Here is a 6,989-nt window from a genome sequence, read left to right as displayed (position 1 = left end):
TTTCCTCAAACTTCACTTATTTTGTAGACTCCTGTCCTATGGTTCTACTACATCCAGAACGATGGATACTACTTTGTAGGGTATACTGTGGTCTGAGTGTTTACAAGGTGCCTGCACTCTTACTTGATTGGTGATACGTTTCACTGTGTCATACCCTTGAAGAGAAAAATAACCGTGTCTGTCTTCACACAAGTCACCATTTAAGTGTCTCTGCTACCCAGGGAATATGAACAGTTAGCAAGGTCACAGCAGCCTTGTCTGTTTCACATGAAAGAACTCCTTGTTCTTTTCTTTTTTCCTTTTTTTCTGAGAGTGGTTCCAAACAAGATGAGAGCTTGCAGCCAGGTCCCAGATAGGGCTTTAACTGTCACCAAGAGATGGTGTAAAGGAGTGGGGGGAATGTTTTTTTTTATTTGGTCTTGTAGATTTGGGATTTCTGGGCCTAGGGGAAAAAAGAATACGTTATTATCTCTTCTCCTCACCTCTTCAAGAAATTTCAAATAGTATGTGAAGACCACATTTTGCTATACTCAGACCTTTCATGCACTACTTCAGATACAGGAAAGATTTTAAGACAGTCCTGTTCTTCAGACAGTCTCACCATATTGTCCGTTAACACTTGGCCATGTGCCTTCACATTGTTTGTACAGTCAACATAAAAAAAACAATAAAGAAACTTAAGTTAGTTTTGAACACAGGCCTACAGGCCCCATGACTGGAAAAGTCATACTGGTTGAGACGAAAATGCCCCTTTCTAATCTCATCTTACTGAAAAGACAAAATATCACAACCCTAAGAGGAAAGAGGGAAAGACACCCTCTAAGAGTCACTTGTATCAATTATCTATGTCTGTTAAGTCTAGATAAACAGTTTAATACCCAATAATGCTATTATCTTTGTTAATACACACAAGCACTAAAGAGTTAAGATATACATTATTTCCAGCTCAGTGCACTAACAATTTTGGCCCCAAACTGATGATGTTAATGTACAAATATATGAGAAGTATAAAATTAAAACAGAATCACAACTGTATTTTGGATATATTCTGTGACCTTCACTTTTGCAAAACTCCCACTAAAGTAGAAAATAATTTTAATATAAGTAGAGAAAGAAAATTATTATTCAATCTAATTCAGCTTACACACTGTATTCAGCTTTAATACTACTGTCTAGTGTCGAGTGTCTATTACAGGAAATGTAAGAGAGTTCCACTTACCGTACACCAAATATTAAAGATGTGTATATGAAAACTGGTGAAGTGTTTCAAACTTAATCTGAATTAAATACATACAATCAGGCTCTAGGCAGAAGGTCTAGACACTAAGACAGAAGGGTAAAGCTTTCCCAAAGCAGTTACTGATGCTTCACTGATGGACCTCAGCTGAGAATCTGACCAACTACCTGCATTCCTTGATCATTATTTTCAAATACTTTGAGTTTTAAGCTTAAAAAAAACCCAAAACACCAAAACTTCAGATATATAGTGACAATGTATTTTTGTCAGTGCAGGGAATTACTTTACATACGGCTTGCCCCAATTAAGTTACTTAATTTCACACAAAAAAAGCCGGAGGTGATAATTTGTATTTATAAACAGTATGCATTCCGTTCTTTTATATTTTTTCGTGAAACCCTTCAACAGACACCAAAAGGACAAAGCATTTAACAGAAGCAGTGTTAACAAAGAAAAAAAAAAAGATTGGTTTCCTGTGGAAACAAAAGAGACAGAGATACGCATAATCATATTTTATTTCCTTACCAACTGCAATTTCACAGGAAATTACTCAGTTGAAACCTAAAAAGCCTGAGCAATTTTTTAACACAATATATGTCATTTTCAAAGGCCCCTGCATCCTTCACCTGCTTTCATCTTTTACCTCGAGAATACCTCCCAGGATTGATGAACATGTTTAGAACCTTCAACTCCATTTAAGTCAATACAATCTGAAAGAGCAGGCAGTACAAACTTGGGGACCTCTGCACTATACAGAATACCAAAACACCCATTACAGCGTAAGTTATGTTTTCTATAAAATCCTAGGATTTCCAAAGGCTAGCATATCTACAACGTCATCAGAAAATCCTGCTGAAGCATCAGTAAAAGCTAGTAAATTCATGACAGTCATTATTATGTGGATCCAATAAAACCACTCTAGTGATCTTAAAGAAAATATATGAATGTCTTACAGAGCTATTAAGAATGTGCCACTGTAAAACAGTTACTAAGAGCAACATCCACAGTTAAACAAGCACAGAAATAGTTGCTATTTAATATCTCCTTCAAATTCTTTAAAAAAGGACTACCTCCCTTCTTCACAGAAGAGCACAGAGTTTTCTGTATTTCAAGCCTGTTTGGGGAAATGGGTTTCGGATGACATCTTAGTGTATGAAAAATACTGAGGGCGTACAGAATCTTATTTAGAGATGCATATAAATTTTTTATGTTTTCAGCTATTCAAGCTTGCACAAATTTAAATGGTGTGAGGGAAGGAACGGCTTGGAACCTCCCCTTGTTTCTACTTTGTCTTGCTCACAGCTATTCCCCCTGGGAGACATGGGTTCTGCCCTAGCCAGAGCAGGATTCTTCCAAAGAGCATTCGACCTCAGCCTGTCAGTAATACTGCAAACACCATCAACAAAACCAGTTGGTCTATTGCTACACTTCTTATCCTAATGACAACAGTAGACCACCAACAGGGACTAGAAGGGAAAGACTAGGATCATCTTCTGGCATCAAACAACAGAAAAAACTTACTGCAGAGCAAAGTGCCAGGGCCCTACGTCCTACAGTATCTGCACTACGCAGAGAGAGAAAAAGCCATTATGGCTCTCTCGCTGCTGGGCAAGATCATAGAATCATAGAATGGTTTGGGTAAGATCACATGCTGCAGAGAATAAAGCTTAAAATACATCATGTAGCCAGCAGCTCTATCAATATTACACCTGGACATTCCTACAGTTGTGGTTTTTTCAAAACCTTCACGAAGATTTAAGCCCAGACAATCGTTGTGTACTGTCAATTTTTCTTGTACATTCAAAGATAACTCAAAATCTAGCTTAATGATGAGGTAGCTTTAAGAATAAATAAAGTACTATATCCCCCAAAACGGGGGATAATCCTTGTGCCCCACAACAGACTTGAGCTTGTAATCATTTCACAGAGGTGTTCAAATTGGACTGAAAAGCTCTCTACTTTCCTAACAGAAAAAAGAGCTTTTCTAACACCGAAGCTGTCTGCATTAGATTAGTTTTCTGGCAGTAATAAAGAAGTGGTGTTTTCAGTAATGACGCTCCTTGACAGGAAAAAACAATCTTAAAAACCTTCACAGATGCCCTCCTTTCATGTTTACCCATCGAATCCAGCTAGCTAGCTGTGTTATACGGTCAGCTAACCTCAAAGCCAAGCAACTTCTATGTAAAACCAAAAGCAACAGCAACCTCTTTAGTAAATACCAAGACACTTCTCCCTTTTCAGCACAAAGCTCACATAAAATACTTTGTTCAAGCATTATTTTAAATTATGTATTTAAAATAATCCAGTGTCAGGCACCTTACAGATGGACCAGTAGCTTTCTGAAACTATCATGTGAAGTCTCAAAGCCATCGTAAAGGAGATGGGACGACCAACGTGGTCACGTCTTAGGAGAGGGAGGCATGCAAGCACACAGTGCAGTCTCAGCGGACCATGCTTTTTTCTTTTGTATCAGGCTAAAATAGTATGTAGTTATGTTACTGAAGAGCAATCAAAAGGCCTACCTAGGACAAGATTAAGTTTGCAAAGGTAGCTTATTTTTTTAGTTTTTGAACTTAGAAATGCCTGATATAGCAAGCTACTTTTTCTCAAAGCAATTTTGCATGTAATGTATTATTGATCTCCTTTCAGATCCTTAAGCATTAGCAAAATAATGACAATTAAATAAGTATAAACAAACTGATCTTCTAAAGTTGCAGTCTGCATTGACTTGAGATAATTGGCGTACTTCATCCGTTAACCCAGAAGATGAATATAAGACATCAGTAGCTAGGACACAGATTAAGGAGGTTCAGAGTAAAAATTATCACAAAAGCTCCTGGAATTTATGGCTATTTCTATTCTGCAGAGGCCAATCACATAATTTATTCTTAGTTAAGAAAATTACAAGTGTTATTTTATACTACCTGGCTGCAACAGTTTTATTGTCACATCCTTGTATACAGACATGCAAATTATTTATAACTTCTTTGATAATGTTTTACCAAAGTTATGTCTTGTAATTTTAATAACATCCCACACCAACACTTAAAGTAAAAAAAACCCAACAAACCAAAAACCAAACACAAACACTTTTTTAAGTTCCAGTTGTGGTCTTTCCATGAGATCTTTTGCAGTCTAAAAAACACCATCCCAGTAAGTAAAAATGTATCCCCCTGTGCAATGTCATCTAGAACAGATTAAAAAGATGTCCTTACCTTTTCAGCAGCCATCAAAGAAAGATGTGGGGAAGTAAACTGCTTTTAAGAGATAAGTAGCACTCTTACTATTTATTTATCTCTCCTTAAAGAAAACTGGTGTCTGTTCTCCACCCCCTTTCCTTCCTTTGGGCACCGAAATTAGGCTGACGTATGTACAGAGGAGCATCCCTAAAACAGCTAAAAGCAAATGCACTCAAAGAAGAGCTCCAGCATTACAACAGCTTTTGCCAAGTCTCTGGTTTTGTTACCAGCAACAGCAACAAGCAATCAAAGAGAAGTTACTCATTTTTCTAACATTAAAAAGAGACTCAGCACAAGAGACTATAAAAGCTGACTGATACCATCAAAATATGCTCAGTCTTCAAGCCACACACAGGAAGAGAAGTGGCTTTGAGTTTTACATTATTTCTTTTTCTGATACTATAGATGTGAAAATACTACTAAACTCAATGTCCCCAGGACTCGCACAGAAAACACCGCTTGTATCGTTAGCAGTTATTTCCTGGAGACAAAATAGTTTTCTATTCAGATCTGAATGACAAAGCAATTAGCACAGATAAAAGTTCAAAAAACTCATTTTTTATGCATCTGCAGAAAGTAGAAAATTATTTTACCTCACAACTGGTAAATCTGATGCCAGATAAAGATTAAAAGTTAAAACATTATATGGATTGGATATCCCAGTTCAGTCTATTGCAGAACCAAGCGTGAGTAATGAAGTTCAAAATTACATCCGAATTATTTCAAATTCTGGAGAAGAAGAGAGTCTGTTCTTGCAGGTTGATCTCCTTCTTCCTGCCTCTACCGGGTAAACTGTATGTACAATACAGAAACCCTTCTTAGTGTTTTTGGTGTTTTAAGAAATATTAATTTTAGTTAAACAAAGCACTGAAATTCTATTCACATGGCAAAATTAATCAGCCTGCAATTTTATAAACTCATTAAATTCAATAGGTTCAAACACTTCCACCTGTGCACGTCAAGTTTAATCACCTTCTTCAACCATATCACTGAAGAGAAAACAACTGTTAGTGGGGCACAGAGCTAAGCCCAACAAAGAGTATTTGGGCCTTCATTTCAGGCAAAACTTTAACCAAAAGAAAGACCAGAAATAACCTGAGGATTGTAACTACCTACAGCGACATATTTGTAGTATCGCAAAGCCAGGCTGGGGAAAGTTAGCCTTACTGCCAGCTTTCCCCTCATATTTAACCAAAGCCTTAATTGCCTCACTTTTACCTCATCATATTTTTCCCTCTCACTCCTGGACATGGAAAACTACTGCAGTATTTTATATGTGCTAAGAATGTAACCACGTTACAACCTTTTATTCTTTTGGATAAACAAGCACCGCTTGTTCAGCTTTCCCATAGTCCTCACTTTTTTGTCTCTGCCTTCTTCTCAGTGGGAGCAGTGAGCACAGAGCTCAGAGAGGGGCCAAGGGTAAGCTCAGCAGCCAGCTGCAGCCCTGCCATATCCCAGCGGGGCGGGCAGAGCGGGTGCTGCCCGCAGGGTGCCCACACAGTCCCAAAGTGAGGTGACCGGTCAGGGTCGTCTTCTTCAGGAGAAGCAGGAGACGGGGCCAGACACGGGACTGGAGACAAGGTCAAAATGTAGGGCCAAGGTCCGCCAAAGAGACAGGCCTGGAGCAGACGGTGCAGGGGTGGAGGCCACAGCTGAGGCTGATCAGGGCAGCTGAGGCCTGTCTGTGCACTTGGGGCCCTGAGACTGCAACTCACTCATGACCCTCTTGAAATACAACACTTAAAACTGGACACAGTATTCCCCGTGAGCCCTAACTGCGCAGAGTACAATAGAAATGCTGCTTCCCACATCCTGCAAGCTATACATCCATTCACACATCCCAGTATGGCATCTCCTTTTTTAACAGCAGCATCATATGACAGACTGAAGTAAATCATATCAAATACACTCCCCTACTCTCTTGTCTACGGAACAGCTACTGAGTGAGCTGGTCCTGCCCTGCCCGCGTTTATAGAGCTGGTTATTCCTGCCTCAGTAAAGGCCTTTGCACTTGCCCCCAGTTATTTTCTCCTTTGTTCAAACTATTTCTCCAGTTCATCCAGGCCACTCCGAACCTGAACAGCATCTTCCACTGTTTACATCGTCTCTGAGAGGCTAGTATCATCAGTAATTTGAGTAATCTGTAAACAGTGCACACACACAAGAAAAATCCATAAAATGTGAAAAGCGTGCCCTTTAATTTCATTGTCCTGATAATGGGATCTGCTTAGAACTGTAAGAATTCACATATTCTTCATGCCTTTCCATGTGTTTTTTTTTTTCAGTTCCTGGGCATACATGACATCTCAGGCCTTCTTTTCAAGCTCTCGTTTCCAGAAACAAGATGCAGACCCTCCTTCCCAGGGAAGGACCTCTAGGATCCCCCTCTCCGCAGGAACACAAATGGCAAGCTATTCGTGTGAAAAACACAACCGCGACAAGCTCCCTTCTCTCCCTCAACCCTAGGCTTTGGGGCGTTTGACAACGCCACGGCGGTCCCACCCCCCCCC

The sequence above is a fragment of the Aptenodytes forsteri genome, unplaced genomic scaffold (assembly GCF_000699145.1).
Source record: "Aptenodytes forsteri isolate BGI_AS27 unplaced genomic scaffold, ASM69914v1 Scaffold82, whole genome shotgun sequence".
Taxonomy (NCBI): Eukaryota; Metazoa; Chordata; class Aves; order Sphenisciformes; family Spheniscidae; genus Aptenodytes; species Aptenodytes forsteri.
The sequence above is the reverse complement of the archived record's forward strand: the minus strand, read 5'-3'. Positions refer to the sequence as shown.